This window comes from Electrophorus electricus, chromosome 11, assembly GCF_041902795.1.
Source record: "Electrophorus electricus isolate QZ-2024a chromosome 11, ASM4190279v1, whole genome shotgun sequence".
NCBI lineage: Eukaryota > Metazoa > Chordata > Actinopteri > Gymnotiformes > Gymnotidae > Electrophorus > Electrophorus electricus.
Window position 1 is genome coordinate 18,454,431 of NC_137507.1, and position 18,070 is coordinate 18,472,500.

General features: G+C 40.6%; 1 protein-coding gene across 4 annotated transcripts in view; it reads left to right on the forward strand.

The window, feature by feature from the left end:
- Window positions 1–5,451: 5,451 nt before the first annotated feature.
- Window positions 5,452–18,070, forward strand: part of ppfia2 (PTPRF interacting protein alpha 2) — a 179,189-nt gene continuing 166,570 nt past the window's right edge. For all 4 annotated transcript variants that reach the window (XM_081723166.1, XM_081723165.1, XM_081723169.1 and 1 more), the window contains exons 1-2: window positions 5,452–5,710; window positions 7,783–7,884. The gene's annotated coding sequence lies outside the window, so the exon portion shown is untranslated. The remainder of the gene's footprint in view (window positions 5,711–7,782; window positions 7,885–18,070) is intronic.

The following is an 18,070-nucleotide window of genomic DNA, read 5'->3' on the forward strand; positions in this document are numbered from 1 at the left end:
GCACCATGCGTGATGTCAGCAGTCATCTGTTGATATGCTGCTCCTGGTTTGGGTCTACACCAAGCTGTGTTGCCCTTAGAAAGCTTCATAAAGGTGCTGCCTTTTTACAACAGGAATGTGAACACTTTTATAGTAATCTTTATAATATACTATACTATATATACATAATGCACGATATATTTAAATACAGTGGTGTGAAAAAGTGTTTGCCCCCTTCCTGATATCTTATTTTTTGCATGTTTGTCACGCTTATGTTTCAGATCATCAAGCAAATTTAAATATTAGACAAAGATAACACAAGTAACCACAAAATTCAGTTTTTAAAAGAAGGTTTTTATTATTAAGGGAAAAACAAACAAACCTACAAGGCCCTGTGTGAAAAAGTGATTGCCCCCCCCCCCACCAAAAAAAAAAACAAAAACATAAATTAACTTTGCTTTGGAAAGCTGAGTTCAATTTCTCTAGCCACACCCAGCCCTGATTAATGCCACACCTGTTCTCAATCAAGAAATCACTTAAATAGGACCTGCCTGACAAAGTGAAGTAGACCACAAGAACCTCAAAAAAGAATGCTCTGATCCAAAGAAATTCAGGAACAAATGAGATACAAAGTAATTGAGATCTATCAGTCTGGAAAAGGTTATAAAGCCATTTCTAAAGATTTGAGACTCTAGCAAACCACAGTGAGAGCCATTATCCACAAATGGTGAAAACATGGAACAGTGGTGAACCTTCCCAGGAGTGGCCGGCTGACCAGAATTACCCTAAGAGTGCAGCAGCGACTCATCCAAGAGTTCACAAAAGACCCCACAACAACATCCAAAGAACTGCAGGCCTCACTTGCCTCAGTTAAGGTCAGTGTTCATGACTCCACCATAAGAAAGAGACTGGGCAAAAATGGCCTGCATGGCAGAGTTCCAAGACGAAAACTGCTGCTGAGCAAAAAGAACATAAAGGCTCATCTCAGTTTTGCCAGGGAACATGTTGATGATCCCTAAGGCTTTTGGGAAAATACTCTGTGGACTGATGAGACAGAAGTTGAACTTTTTGGAAGGTGTATGTCCCATTACGTCTGGCATAAAAATAACACAGCATTTCATAAAAGGAACATCATACCAACAGTAAAATGTGGTGGTGGTAGTGTGATGGTCTAGGGCTGTTTTGTTGCTTCAAGACCTGGAAGACTTGCTGTGGTAAATGGAACCATGAATTCTGCTGTCTACCAAAAAATCCTGAACAGCCATCTGTTCGTGACCTCAAGTTGAAGCGCACTTGGGTTCGGCAGCAGGACAATGATCCAAAACACACCAGCAAGTCCACCTCTGAATGGCTTAAGAAAAACAAAATGAAGACTTTGGAGTGGCCTATTCAAAATCCTGACCTGAATCCGACGGAGATGCTGTGGCATGATCTTAAAAAGGCGATTCATGCTCGAAAACCCTCCAATGTGGTTGAACTGCAACAATTCTGCAAAGATGAATGGGCCAAAATTCCTCCACAGCGCTGTAAAAGACTCATTGCCAGTTATTGCAAACGCTTCATTGCAGTTGTTGCTGCTAAGGCTGGCCCAACCAGTTATTAGGTTTAGGGGGCAATCACTTTTTTGATTGATTGATCGATTGATTGATTTATTTATTTTTAATTTTTTGGCGGGATTTCTTTTACCCATAATAACCTTCATTTAAAAACTGAATTTTGTGTTTACTTGTTATCTTTGTCTAATATTTAAATTAGTTTGATGATCTGAAACATTTAAGTGTGACAAACATGCAAAAAAATAAGATATCAGGAAGGGGGAAAACACTTTCACACCACTCTATGCCACCTTTATGGTTTAGATAATATATTTGTAGGGATTTATGACAACAGCGTGACATTTAGTAGTTTATCTATGTGTTGATGTTTCAGTCATACCTATGCTGCTAGTGGTTTAACTGGATGGTTGAAGTGTACACTTAGAATAGCATGAAGATAGCACCTTCATATTGACTCAAGTTGAGGGCATTACTGAAGACCTCCAATAAAGTGTTATTAGTTGTTGCCTCATTAAATGGTTGAGACATGTGTCTGGGACACTGGAGTCTGTTGAGAAATACATTATAAAGCTGTTTGATTCAAGGGTAAATTTCCAAGCCTAGAGCACACCAGATCAACAATCAAAGAATGTGTGATTGTTGCATAGTCTGTTACCCCTAATTTACTCAGGGCTTTTATTTATTTTGGCTTGTCAGTTGTTTTTCTGAATATTTTAAAGTCAACTACCAACAGCTTGCTATTAGTTGTTGCTGAATGCTGGGGTTTGTGGAGCTAATGTTAAAAGAAATGTCTGAATACTTCTGAAAAGCCTGAGAATACTGTTCATCAAGCTATAAGCAAATTTACTACATTCACTATTACATAATAAATAAGCAGGAAATAATATCTTTCTAGAGTGTTCTCTGATAAAATGCATTGTTTAATGACTATTGCATGATGCATACAGTGTTTAATTATCACTAGCTAGTCTGTCTGTAATATGTATAATTCCAAGTGTATCATTACCTAGTGTATGTCTGTAGCATGGAGTATTAAGAAGCCTTTTCTCTATTCACTGGACATGTCTATCTATGACAGATTTTAAGCAGTTCATCACACAGTTTTTTTGGGCCCATAATTCAATCACTGTGTGCAGTAAAGTGGTCAGATCAATCTTAGTAAGTGAATTTAAACATTCATGCTTAATAACATCAAAAGTCTCACTCTGTATACAATAAAAGCAAGACAAAAAAACCTCATCAATAAATGATTGCATGCAATATTAAGTTGGAGACCAGAAAAAAATATGATCTGCTATAGGATAATGAAGAATGTCAAAGTAATGTACAAGCAATGAGTCTGGATAATAATATTTATAGTCTAATTTACTATTTATGAGTTACAATTAAAATCTGAAAAAAAAAACTACTCATGATTCATTTCCGATATCACAGTCATTTCAGCTAAGCCACCTACTCTGTTTGTTGCCTAGACAACATACAGCAGATGTTTAGTTTGGTACCTTGAGTATAAGTGACCAAGGGTCCCTGCCCCCAAGCACTTTGCTTGGCTTAAAATTGCACACGCACACATAAAGATTAACTCTCTGGAGTTATTCTGTGCTATTGTAATCAGTCAGTAGTTCTGTCTATATAGTATTAAATAAAAACATCTACAGCATTACAACATGATTTTTCACATAAACAATATAATTTTTAAAAATCATAAAAATGTCATTTTTCAAACCAGTTTAAATTAAAACTGAATTGTATAGTATGCTATAGGAAGTACAATTTCCACACGTAATACACACATAGTCTAGTACGTGAAGTCTCTCTTGGTTGTGTGTGTGTCTGAGTGTAGAAAATTTAGTACACTTCGATTGAGTGTGTATGAGTGCATCTATGCACTCACAGTGTGTAATAGATTTAGTACGATTCAATTGTCTGTGTATGCAGACTGTCAAAGTGTAACTTTCATACTCTTTTCAGATTGACTGTAGCAGGTTTACTACTCACTGATTTGTCCATAAACAAATTAAAGGACTGTAGTCCCCCATGTTGCTTTCATATGATGTCTAACACACAAATGTGCTAATTATGAAGGCAGCTTCTGTCAGTTCTGTGCATGTTCAATGTATGCAGAATCTATGGTGAGTTCTGTATGATCAATGCATGCAGGTTCTATGGTGAGTTCTGTATGATCAATGCATGCAGGTTCTATGGTGAGTTCTGTATGATCAATGCATGCAGGTTCTATGGTGAGTTCTGTAAGATCAATGCATGCAGGCTCTAGGGTGAGTTCTGTATGATCAATGCATGCAGGTTCTAGGGTGAGTTCTGTATGATCAATGCATGCAGGTTCTAGGGTGAGTTCTGTATGATCAATGCTTGCAGGTTCTATGGTGAGTTCTGTATGAACAATGCATACAGGTTCTATGGTGAGTTCTGTGCATGTTCAGTGCATGCAGATTCTATTTTTTTTTCTTTCCTCTCAGCACTATGTACAGTGACATCTTATTCAGACTGCAGAATTTGCAGTCATGACCCAAAACCACTAATAAAATTAATACCCATTTTGTACATTTATTTTGTTTTTTTTTGGATAATACCCCAATAGAGATTCAGCAACATAATACTATTGTGGTGTCCGTTGTCAGCCAGAGGAGGATGAGTCTCGGTTCCTCTCAAGGTTTCTTTCTCGTGCTCTAGGGAGTTTTTCTTCGCTACCGGCTCGCTTACTGGGGGCTTGGACTTGGACATGTGTAAAGCTTTGTTTTGTAAGACAAAGATAGCAGTTTTTAAATCAGAGCCAGATTTTCTTGGAAGCTGGTGTATGTCAGATAGAATTGGGGTGATGTGGCCAGACTTCCTGGATCTAGTCAGCACTCTAGCAACAGTGATCTGGAACTGTGAATCACGTTGGGACTCAGCGGGGCACTCAACCCGCAGTGCATTTCAGTCATCAAGTCTTACAGTTACAGACGCATGGGCTAACATCTCAGCATGTTCAGTCCTAGTACATCAGGCAGGTATTAACAGTACACTACCTCTCATTGCGTTTCCCAGTGTGAACTTGCACTTTACACTAAAAGTCATACGCGACATGACACGCGGCTCTTGGGCTCTGCGGCAGATCTTGGAGCCTCTATCGAGTTATCCCAGCTTGAGTGCACACTCCATGGCGCTCAGCTGGCTTCCTTTGTTATGATTCATAACCATCGTATCGTCTCACATTAACATCTAACTCTGAACGGTCCTCCATGGAAGTGACTCACCATTCAAGCGTAAAAGCGACAGAGAGAGAGAGCTTGAGAGAGAGAAAGGATAAAGAAGGAAAATGCACATATTACTCCTCCTAATTTAGTTTAGCACGTTCCTACGAAGGCCTCTGTGAGCGTTGTCAGTTGTTTAGGAGCAGCAGCATTTCAGCAACATGGACAAGGTTTGCCACGTCCGCATTATTCACCTTCATTACATAAATGCTCTTATAACACAAAGTTTACTGTATGCTGATGCATGTCCAGAATAGACATGACAGTAAACTAACTAGAACCCAACGCCGAGTGCTAAAGAAAGTTCACAAACAGCACTCTGTTGTCATTTGAAAGTATAGAAATTTACCCCACTGCATCTAATCAGAGATGTTCTGTTCTTCAGTACTTGTAGATTGATGGACAGAACTGATCCTGTCTGAGGTTGACTGTGGCAGTGATATGCTACAGTTCAAAAGCATGTTCCAGTAGACAGGTCTAGATGGCAGTCTGGCCTGGATGCCTGCCACAAGTTGCTCTTTATACTGATCCGTTCCACTGTATGGAATGACGGTGTCCCATCACCTCGATGTCACAGTGCCAATGTTATATACTCCTCTTGGATTCTCACCGGACACCCAATGGATAGTGTGTCTCATGTTCAGCCGGAAAGAATCTTATTTAATCTCTCCCCTCTACTTTGACTTGAAGGGATCAGCCTGACACAGCCAAGCGAAATCGGTCGTCTGAGCATGGAAACCACCGCACTGTGTGGTTCTGTGGCCCTCTGCAATTTGAGCTGGAAAACCCAACTGAAAGATGTGTGGAGAATAGCGGAGGGTGATTGCTCTTATTCTCGGCAAACACACCCTCGCAGTGGGTGAACAGGGATGTGAGATCTTCGGAAGCCCATCTGGGCTATTCTCCTTCTCTAGACCTCAAGTGAGTCACTCCTGCAAACGGCCAGTGCTCATCTGCAGCAATGTGAGTGAAGGCCATTTTTATAGAGATTCAGCAGTGGGCTATTTGCACTGAAAACGCAGCTCCTTTCAGCTCGTGAGTAAAACGGTTACACCAGTGGTACACTAGGGTAATCTTTCTGGACAAGACGACGTGGGTTTCTGATTCATTTTGCTACACCGTGAGTCACGGTGGAACCCTATTACTATATTTTCTAACAGCATCTCAGTTACAATCCTTTCTGCTGGTGTTTTAAAGCTGTGTGGTACTCTGACTACGGCTCACTCCACACACCTTAGCACACCTGGGCATTGGTACATAGCATCTGTTGCCAGGCAACACTCTCTCTCCCCAACATAATGTTATGCTGTCTGAAAAGAATGTGTTTGTGTGTTTGTGTGCTTGTGTGTTTGTGTGCTTGTGTGTGTGTGTGTGTGTGTGTGTGTGTGTGTGTGTGTGTGTGTGTGTGTGTGTGTGTGTGTGTATCACACACCACTATTCACTCTCTGTACTGCATTTATCTACAATGGTAGTGTTAACGGCTATATTCCTGACACAAGAGATTCAAACAAACATGCATAGGATTATTTCTTTATCTGTTATGAGCTAGATGATATGTATCCAGATGATATTAGAAACTAGAACAGGAATTAGGAACCGAACATGCATATATACATTTGGTTATTTGGGCAGGGGTCATTCTCAACACTGGCATGGTACTGGCATGGGAGTGGGTGTGGCCCCGGCTTCATGCGCAGCAAGGTTACTGGAGTTGTGTCAGTAGTAAAAATAAAGAGTACACATATCCATACTTTTTTGACTGGTATTGTACAAGACCCTTGCCCTCTCTGGGTAGTGTCTGTAGCCACTTATTTCCACCAGTCTCTGCTCAGAGCAGCACTGGTAATCGAAACATCCGAGTAGGAACACCTGAACATATGGAGTGATGTTTGGTCTACTGTCTCATGACAATCTTTCTTCTGCAAATTTTTGGATAACACAGCTGTGTCCGCTGTTGCTGTATAATTCAGTGAATGCACTATTTTTCTTTTTAAAACGTATCTCTATATGCAGTATACAGCACCAAATGTGCACTGCATGTAGATGTTCATCTGAATTTTGTAAATGTATATAAATGGTAAACAGATCTCTCATAATAATGTGGCTTTGACCTCTGTGGGATTTTCCTTGCTCCCTTGTGTAATAAATAACCCACCAGCCATATCTGCCTCTTTGCTTCTGACAGTGGAAATAAGGCTGAGAATGTGGAGCACTGTGTGTGGGAGGAGAGCCAGACCCAAAGCAGGCACTAGCCTGGGAGACAGAACCCGCTCCTGTCCAGCCTGTGACACTGACAGGTTGCTGATAAATTAGCCCCTAATACCACACATGGATGGGACAGATTTCCATTTCTGCAGCAACCCAGTGCTCTAGCTTCTATAAGTCTGTGGAAATTCAGAGACAGTCACCTCAGCCTGTTATTTGGTTGAATGTGTGCTGAGACATATCACACAGAGCTGAAATACGATCACAACGTATTCCACCTGCTTTAGCCCATCTGACTCCGCACAGTGGCTAATGATTCAACCTTTCATGAGCTGAGTCAGACACAGGTGCACATTCCAGAAACTTGACCTCCAGGCCACCAGCCCAGCATGTCTGTGGCCAACAACAGTTGTGTTTGCCAGGGTTTGGTTCTGCTGAACTGAGGGAGTGTGTGTGCTGCAGGTGTGTAGTGGCTGGGTAGATATCAGAAGTGGTTCTCCTATTTTCATATGTTGCCTGCATTCGTAAAATGATGGGTAGAGTATGGCTGCACCATCTGCAAATGTACATTTAGCAGATGCTCTGATCTACACCTAGATACAACAGTGCCGAGTTGTCTACTCAGGAATGTATCCTTAACTAGTACAGATATTTCAGTCTAACCTCTCTTATTCTACCTCACTCTCTTTCTCCCCCACCCTTTCACTCATTCTTCTCTCTTTCGTTCTACCTCTTTTGCTGTGAGACAACCCTACTCTCTCTCTCTCTCTCTCTCCATGCTCATACAGCCCTGTGAGACAGAAGAGCTTACTCCAGAAGCAGAAGTGGGAGCAACATTTGGCGGAGGATGTCTCTCCTCTTCCCTCGGTCCCCTGCTGCAGCTGCCTGTGGTAATTACTGCTCCATGACTGTGAATAGGACCATCGCATTCTGCTTCCTCGTTACAACAGAGGAACATTTTATTTCCGTTTCAATCTGATGTTTTTTGCTAGCAGATATCATATCAGGGGAGGTTGCCTTGTTGTCCAAAGTGTTATTTTCTTAATATCTTCTAGAATTTAGAAGCCAAGATCTGCTGATATGGTAAATTTGCAAATTACCATAATCCAGCTATCCTAAATTCTGTCTATATAGGTTATGGTTTTATGTGGAATTAAATTGAATTTAATTGGTTAAGAAAGGACTTGTACTGCAGTAGAATTTTAAAAAGCCTTTATGGATAGCATTAAAATCCTCTTACCATTTAAGCCTCGCTACACCCCTAAAATTGAATGAATGTACAGTGCATACAGTTTTCCACTTTATGTTTCAGTCTCAATTTAATGGATTAATTTCTCAGTCTACACAGAATACTGAACAATGCTAAAGCAAAAAACATTACAAATGTGAAATATTCTATGTATTCTATGTATTAACGCACCTTTGGCATCAATGATGGACTCAAGTCTTCTTGAATGATCCTATAAGTTTGGCACAACATTCTGTTGGGAATTTCCCACATTCTTCTTGACAGAATTGTTCAAGCTGCACCAGGTTTTGCACCAACACCGCTGTTTAGGCATACTAGCCCTTACTGCTATCTTACTGTTTAGCAATTGTTTCCTTGGACTTAATTACGTTCTACCTGGAAACTGGCAACTTCCGCTAGACATCGAGATCTACTTCATCATCAAAATCTACATCCAAAGAACTACGCAAATAACGTTACTTTTTCTTTCTGTCATGGTGGCTTCCATTCTTTTTCTGTGTGCAGAGTACAGCATATTTAGCTATTCTTCATCTGTTGTTAGCAATAGTTTTACCTGTGAAAAATGTAGATTAATTGCTAGCATTGATGCAAAGCCTGGTTCAGGACTCTCCAGACATGCTCTATTGGGTTCAGATTGATCCAGACATGCTCGGTTGGGTTCAGGTTCAAACTCTGGCTGGGCAACTTCAGGATTCAAAGAGATTTCCCAAAGCCACTGTTGCATTTTGTTTTGTTTTTTATGGAAAGAGTCACTGTCTAGTTAAAAGGTAAACCATCACCCCAGCCTGACATTTCAGGCACTCTGAAAAATATGCCCGATGATCCACCTTTATCCTGACTAGTCTAGTCCAGTCCCTGTCACAGAAAAACATCCCCACAACACGCTGCCACCAATGTGCTTGACTGAAGGCATAGTATTAATGATGTGATGCTCCGTGCCTGCTTTCATTCTTACATGTCACTGGAAATGGTAGTCAAATAATTCAATCATTGTTTCATTATACCAGAGGATGTTGCATTTCATGGTCAGTTGTTCAGGTGCCTTTTGGTAAACTCCAAGCAAATTCTAATGTACTTTTTAGAGAGGAACAACTTCTGTTTGGTCAGTGTACTATAAAGGTCTGATTGTTGAAGTGTTGCACAGATCATTGTCCTTCTAAAAGGTGTTCCCATCTCCGCAAACAAAGGAACTCTAGTTCCAATTCACAGTGACCTCAAACTTATTGTTCTGTTTGAGAATGATGAAGCTACTGTGGGTCATCTTTTTGGATCATGGCTCTACAGGAATGCCACTTCACAGTCCACCACTGTGCTGGATGCCTACACCATAACACAAAAGCCCTGTCGTTCCACACATGCCACCAAAGAATGTCAGTACTGTGGAGGAGAACTGTACTGGGGGGGGCTCTGTGTGGTAAAGCAGAGATGAGCATGGGAAGGACTCCCAGGATGCCATGCACCTGTCCACAGCAAGTCTTTTTAAAGACTTCATGTTGCAATATAGAGCTGTTCTTTGAGCAGAAATGTCACTCTGTGGTTCTTCTTTTCCATTGATGCTACAGTATCTTTTTCTTTAAAGCTCACACATCTGTGTCTGTGTAGTTTTGAGCGGTAAGGAGGCAGATGCATGTGCTGAGAGGATCGAGATTTATTATGGGCAAATCCAAAATCAGAGTCATTTTCGTAGTCCAGGGTCATAGAGCCGACACGGAGAGTACTGGGATACATTACAAAACAAAAACACATGAAGGCAAACTTGGGAAACAGGCTATAACTAAGGCAAGTGAAAACTCAGGACTGGGAAACACAAAGGCTAAGATAAACACCAGGCACGGAGTACAAAGAAACAACCATCAAACATTCAATCATTAAATTAAAACAAACAGTCAAACCTCCAAACAAACAATAAACAGCCGCGACCAAGGCACACAGCAGCATTTAAATACATGAAATTCACAAAACTAGAAACGAGGAAAAGGTGAAAGCAATCAATGTGAGGACGAAACGAAACTATGGAATGGAACAAAACACAAGACATGGAAAACACGGAACATGGAAGGGACTGATTGTGATAGCCTGAAATCAATGGCCTCTCCTAGTGTGTATTACTAATATGAAAGTAAAGTGTTGTAATATGACAACATCAAGGATATTCTAATAGAAAAATTGCTAGCTAGCTACATATAAACTAACAATAAACAACAGATAAAAAGTAACAAATACATCAGCTGAGCTAACTCTTGGCATCTAGCAAAGCACGCTCCATGCTGAGCCATTCTTTCAAGCGAAAAGTTATTATGCTCTTATAAAGAGTAAGGTTCCCTACTGATTTTTTCTTTTGACCAACTGCAGGTGCTGTTATTTAGCTAAGCATGGCTAGCCAATCAACTGGTGTCACTCATCACTCACCCAATATAAAGATCATGAAATCTAAAATGTTTTCTTGGGCAAAAGCTCCAAACATTTTAAATGATCTGAAATTGTGTTTTGGGCATTTTGATTTGGTGTTATTATGGGATGCCTAAATCAGGATGTGATTTTATTTTGCTCAATTATATTTTGATTACACTTGTTAACAAAGATTTTGTTACATGCAAATGGATTGTATCTGAGCCAAACAGGACACAAAAATACTTTTGTTCTGGTTTCTTCAGACTGCTTAGAAGCGGTCAATAGGAGGAAAGTAGTTTGTTCAGTTCAGTTGAAAATAAAATTAAATGTAGTGGAACAGGCAGAGCAAAAAAATAAATCAGAAGTAAGTATAGTAGTGGTTGTAGAGAGACAAACAGAACATCACCCCACCACATAATACGCAATAACTGATAAGACAATGCAGTGCACAATTAACTTTGTAACAGTTAATTGTGCACTGCATTGTCTTATCAGTGCATCAAAAAACTCACATCTCTGTACACCAGATAGCCTTGACCACCTACTGAACAGGCATGTCTCATGCACTACTCTGCTAGTTAGTGCAGAACCCACGAGCATGAGGAAAAGTCTCGGTACACCCAATCATCGTCTTAGTAGCCATCTTACTCCAAAACCAACTGGACACACACTTCCCACAAATGCAAATCTAAGGTGCATGAGTGACATCACACCAATATCAACTTAAAAGCTACAATGTCATAATAAAAGTCTATATGGTTAAAAACAGAAATTAATTAAATCAAAATAAATTTACCACTCTGCTACACTAAAGATACCTGTTCCTTGTATATTTACATCCTAAATCCAAATATGTTTTGAGCATTCCTCCATAACCAATATTATTTTTTTGGTCCAGTAAACTTGCATATCATTGTGTATAATAAAAGCAATGCCAAAGAAAGCGCAACAGATCCCAGTGGCAGAAGCAGCCTCGACGGGACTGGAAGCACTGCGGCGATCAGCCAAGACAGACGACATACCGCACCCACATGAATAGTGGGTGCACACAGTAACAAAGAGGCGGTCCTGTAGACAAGCACAAAAGGCACACTAACACAACATCTGCTGGAAGAGCAGGCACTGGAGGCATGTCCTTGGCTCTGCAGGACACAGAGGGGCACGTCTACCCTGGGTCAGGACGTGCTGTGACGGACTATGACCCGCACATCGCCAGCCGAGAGGCCGTTGTGGAGGTGAAGCCCTTGAGACAGTACTTTTCCTGGGCTTTGAGTGGCCCTGCCCAGTACTCCTGACTTGCACCTGAACGAAAGAGAATAGATGACAGAAGCACTAGCTAGAGACCCACCCGGCTCCACTAGACCACCCACACAGTGCTCCCAGAGGAGCCAATCAGCTCCCCATGGGCCCCCGTGATAGCATTAGCCCCCCCCAAAGAAAGTCCATGGGGGTTCACTTCCTTGGCTGGAGCGGGCTGCGTCTTCCTCTTCTGGTGTTACTGTGAGCTCCGGTAGCAGTCCGCTCCCCAACATCCAGAGATCCAGGCAGCATCTCTGTGATAGGGAGTGGTCAGGAGTGACCATGGCTAGGGAAATATCCCCGAGCATCGGCGCAGCACGCTTCATCTCGGGGATCACCTGCTCTGTGCCGTCCCGATCGCTCAACCTTGAGCGAGTCCCCGTGAGCAGTCCGTTCGTCAGCGAGAGAGCCAGCATCCTGTGATGGCCTGAGTGCCGCAGGACGAGGGCCATGACGCACAGACCTCTCTCGACGTGGGCTGACATTTATTACACACGATACAAACTATAAACAAATGGCACTCCCATACAACAGTGTGAATACGAGAACCATCTGACATGAAGACGAATAACGACCGACAAAGAAGCACACACCAACAGGGGTTTAAATACAAACATCAGTGAAGACACGAATAAGGTGCAGGTGTGAAATAACAAGGGGGTGTGGTCACAAATGAGACATAAGTCATAATGTACAGTGAACTCACACTGCACGCGGCGGGCTGTACCACGTGATCAGTGGGTAGGGGAGCGTTCCGTGACATCAAGTAGTATTTTACTTTCTTTCTTTTACTTAGAAATAATTAAAATGACTACTTTTTCTTCTGCTTGAGTAATTATTATTTTAAATTAACAATACTTTTACTTGAGTACAGTTTTTGGTTAGTCTACCAATCTGCACTTCCCAGCATCCTGTCTCACTGGTCCACATTCTCTCAACCTCATGACTTGGTTTTCACTCTGTCATCAAACATCAGCTGTGAGACCTTATATGCACAGTTGTGTGCCTTTGCTTTCAATTAATTAAATTAGACACAGGCTGCCTCTAATGAGGCTGCATAAGTCTCAGAACCTTTGTAAGGAAAAAAGTATTTTTACTATATTAATTCAAAAAGTCATTTTTTAAAATAAACTCACAAAATGTTCCCAAAACCAATTATTGTTTGGTCATTGTATAGTATTGTGTGTAGATGAGGGGGAAAATGTTGAATTAAGATGCAACAAAAAGAAATGTGGAAAAATGGATCTAAACTTTTTCTGTATGTTTGTTTGTGTGTGTGTGTGTTCAAGTTCATACATAGTATAACTTGCAGTAAAATGGTTTTGTGCGTGCGTGCGTGTGTGTGTGTGTGTGTGTGTGTGTGTGTGTGTGTGTGTGTGTGTGTGTGTGTGTGTGGATAGGGCCGAGAGAATACACTTTGTGGTACTATGAAAAAAAACCGCCTGTTGCAGTTTTTAAGTTTCAGTTTTATGTTGTTTTCTGATACTGTGACATTTGCACAACTGTCCTTTGTTGAGCACTTCAGCTTGCTTTGCTTAAACAATGTCTACTCTCACTGGAGATGCAGCAGAACATGTACAGCCGGGAGACAGATGGCTTCTGTGTGTGAACTGATCTTCTTATCTGAAGAAGATTGATAATTGATTGATACTGAAAATTGATAAACAGGGACTGTTTTGTTTAAAAAAAACATTTTATAGTACCAAATCATTATTGATTAAATGGCTAAACTAATTATTAGAAAAAGAACGCAACCCTCCAAGAAAACGACCCTTTTCATTAAAGGGAAATTGTGTTCCAATCAGTTCAGCTGATGATTTGACCTGCCGATAAAAACACACACTTGGCTTACTGGCCCTTCACAACAGAACTACAATATGTTCAGTATGTTGCAATGCAGTTTTACCAGACCAAATCCTTACATTATCTGCCCCCACAGAAAATGGCAGGGAATGTCACCTGAAGTTCACTGTTTCCTCAGTGTCAAAGTGGCTTAAGGTGTCAAGTTCATTAAATCTGTTTTAGCTTTGAATCGTTTTTGCCATTTTGTGTAAAACTGATTTTGTGTAAAAGTGATTTTCTTAATGGCATCTTCTTTAATCTTACTTTTAATACCCAATTCAGGAAACATTTTCAAATTCTAAAGATCCTTTAAAAATTGTTTTACAAAAAAGGTTCTAAAAAAACTGGTTAAGAATGATGGACTTGACGCTACGCTCAGTCATCCACTAGCCAGCGCGCATTCTTATTCTGGTCCGGCTCCCAACGCACCTGAGCCAAGCAATCAGGGGATGTAGAATGCTGATGTGTAAGGAAATTCAACGCAACAAAAATGTGGCCTGGCTGGGGTTAGCCTACATAGTGTATTGGTTTTTCTCACTTTTTTGCTACTGTGGGTTTCTTATGTAGCAGATAGATTTTCTTATTCTTTTTTTCCCTGCGCATTAATTTTTAGTAGGCATTTTTGTAGCAGAAGTGCCCTCTCTCAAGAGAGGAAATGGATTTTAAGTTAAAAACACCTTCACGACAGAAGTGACAAATAATTGATGAAGACATGAAGAGCAGTGTGAAGTGAGTGACCCTCTGCATTGTAATGCTGTCAGATCCAGAGAGAATCCCTTAACAAATGTTTCTCTGCTTCACCAAGATCCTGTGCTTTTCTGTCTAGATAAGATATTTTTACTGCAATGATTCATGCTTATTTTATGAACTTGAAAATAAAATCTTCCAACAGTAATTCCTTTGACACATCCATTTCTATATTCTTGGCATTACTTGTAAGCTATGTTTCTGAGCCAGCCTTCTTATAAGGATGACAAGTGAAATCTTTTTACATGTTTTAACTGAATGTGAGGGGAAACACACCGTTTGTCAGGGGCTGTGGTGTGTGCATGCGTCTACATGCACATACAGCTATGAGCATCTCTGGCCCATAGATGAGTGACAGCTACTCTGCTATCCCTTAGCTCCCGTATACTCTGAGTGTTTATCAGTCCGAGGTGAGAATGATTGTGCTTAGAGCTATATTTTCCACTGTAGTTTTTTCAGTCACCTAACTGCTCCATCCTGTGCATTACCCGCTGATAAACCGTTCTGAACAGAACGATACAGCATTTTTCACTGGGTTTATGCTGTGTAACCTCAGAGACAAGATCATGATTTAAGCCTCAAATGATGTCTTCTGTACACACTGGTATCGGAATGGTATCGGAATGTGGCAGTGGAGGTGAAGGATAAAAAATGAACTGAATACTGAACTGAAAAATGGATTCAGTGACATTTACTGAAGCTTGTGCAGGTTACAAAAGGATATATATATATATATATATATATATATATATATATATATATATATATATATATATATATATATATATATAACAAAAGTGTAGTTTATATGCAAATAGACCCACTCACTCTCCTCTGGGTGATCTTTTTCCTTAAAGCTCGGGTCGTGGGTGGGTCCTGGGTAGAATCCTGTTTCCAGGACAGGACTCAGGACTCTCAGACAGGACAGAGATCTCAGATGTTGTTCATGGGATCTGCTGGAGCTGTTCTCCCAGCGTCTGTCTATCTATCTATCTATCTATCTATCTATCTATCTATCTATCTATCTATCTATCTATCTATCTATCTATCTATCTATCTATCTATCTATCCACACACAGTAATTACACACAAGATCCTAGTGACACTTGTAAAGTATTATGAGGAGATGGAGTGGGACAGATCAGCCATCGCTGTGGCTATGGCAACAGTAAGGTTGAAAACCCCTATTGCAATAACTGCTAATTGCAGCCCAGTTTTTAATATAGTGCTACAGTAACAGAACTCATAAAACAGCTCTCATTGCACTACTGTTAAAACAAGCAGTAGCCCAGTGTCAGCTATGGCAGCTATGGTGGTGTTTTAGGCATCTCTGACCAAGCCTACTACTGGTATGATTTAAGGGTCAAACTGGACACAGGAGTAACAGTAAAATGTAGCAATGAAAACAAATAACAATAATAATAATAATAATAATAATAATAATAATAATAATAGTGTTATACAATAGTGGTTTGTTATACAATCGTGGTTAATTACTGAACATTTCTTGAAACTATGACTTTCCTGTTTATCCCGATATACATGACACCCCTACTAAATGCTGAAGATTCCCATTGGATGTTTAAGATTTTAACCCCCTTATACTGCACCACTGGCTTTAGTGTAACTACAAGTGTATCATCTGATGTTTTAAGTGTTGGGAAATGGCTTTCTCCCTGATGTGTATCTACATTGATTTTTGCTGTGAAAGACTATTCTTTCATTCCCCTGAAGTGATGATGAATGATTTATGGAGTGGCACGATGAGAGACACGCATGGACATTTGCACTCGTTCTTTTGATAGCAGAAAATGCATTAGCAGAACATGAAATCCAAGATTAGCCACTGTCCTGACTCTCTCCACAGCTATGAGCTGATAGGCATTTGCTTTAGCTTTATATAGCATTGTGTTGTTCAGTTACAATGGATACAGCACTGTAAAATCAGATTATATGGGTGGCACACTGCATCGTTTTGACTGCTTTTGTTAAAGGAATATACCAGCTAATTTATATCTTCTGTGGTAATTGACCATACACTGGAGGTTGTAAATCTAGATTAGGTTGAAGAAAACAGGAGTATTTCTCCCCAGATGGGACAGGCATGACACTTTAGGCTAAGTGGTTTTGGGTCATGTAATCAGGACTTAAAAATTCCGATTTAAAATCCAAACACTGCTGCCTGGACAGGAAGGGTGTTGTAATTCCCTGATGAGGGAACAGTGATGAGGTGAGCAATTATTGAGGGCACCCACCGTTTTGCCTTTACCAAGCTTCGTAGATGGTTTTCCATTTCCGATTAGAGGTACGTTGAGGTTCAACTGCTGGGGCAATGCTGTGGTGTGCTCGAGACAACAGGTTGCTTGTGCATTGCGGAGACGAGGAAATCCTGCAGTCAGGCGGCAGCTGCCTCGTAGGAGGTATGGGAGAGGCAGGGAGAGGTGCAGATAGATTCTGTTTGCTGTAAAGCAGTGAAATGCATTGGAATCAATGGACTGAATTGATTTTAATTCCATAACACTGTTCATGATATCTTATTAAGTAGAGGGGGGCATCTAAAAAGTTGTCATAGCAACAAATGTATCCATTAATCGACTTATGCCTTATTTGTTAATAGAGCACGGAGTGGCATACCTACTAAGAGCACATATATTAAGCTCTCAGTACTGTTATTTTCACGTCGAAGAATAAGAAAGTAAACATGAGACTATGGGCAACTCTCGGCTCAGGTGTACCATTGAATTTTTTCTGTTTGGAATTTTCAAGCCATGACATGTTTCACTTCCTTCCTAAGCATGGAATAGAAAAGTATAGGGTGCAGGGCAATGTTTAAGAATCATTATGTGTACTGTCTAACAGCTGCAACTTTTTTGAAGGAACAGGGCTTTTGGCGCGACCAAAAACCGAAATTAACGAGACGCCATTCCAGCCTCCGTTTGGTTTTCAGGGAACTTGTGGATAGCACTGATGTGGCTGTGACATCCTTCTACAGAGTTTTTCAAACATATACGATCCAAAAACCCCAAACATACCAAATCTCTAAAGTGTTCCTAATTCACACTGGCTTATTATCATATATGTTTGAAAATATTCCAGAGGTGTTTCTTTATTAAACACTTTAAATCTGTGGTTTTGTCGTGTAGATTGAGGGGGAGTTGAATCCATCTTAAGACCTGTGAAACATACCAAAATATGGAAACTTTATAGGGTCTGTATAGTATAGGGTAGTAAGTTAAAGCTGAAATCTGTTTCCGTTGTGCTACATTTAAACTGGGACAATCGACATGAACAGGAAATGTATGTTCAGTGGAAGGGGCTTGGCCCACTACTGAGGCTTTGTTCCTCCTTCCCAGTAGCTCAGCTCTGCTGCATGTCCCAGCCATGTGAAGTGAATATTGCTGTTTGTTAACAAGTACTGGGGTTGAAAAATGTTGTTGGAGAATGTTGCTGTTTGTTGAAGAATATTGCATTAGTTTGTCAGTGCTGGTTTAGAACATTGTGCTGTAGCTGGATTTACTTTAGCATCTGTATCTACAATATGCAGGACT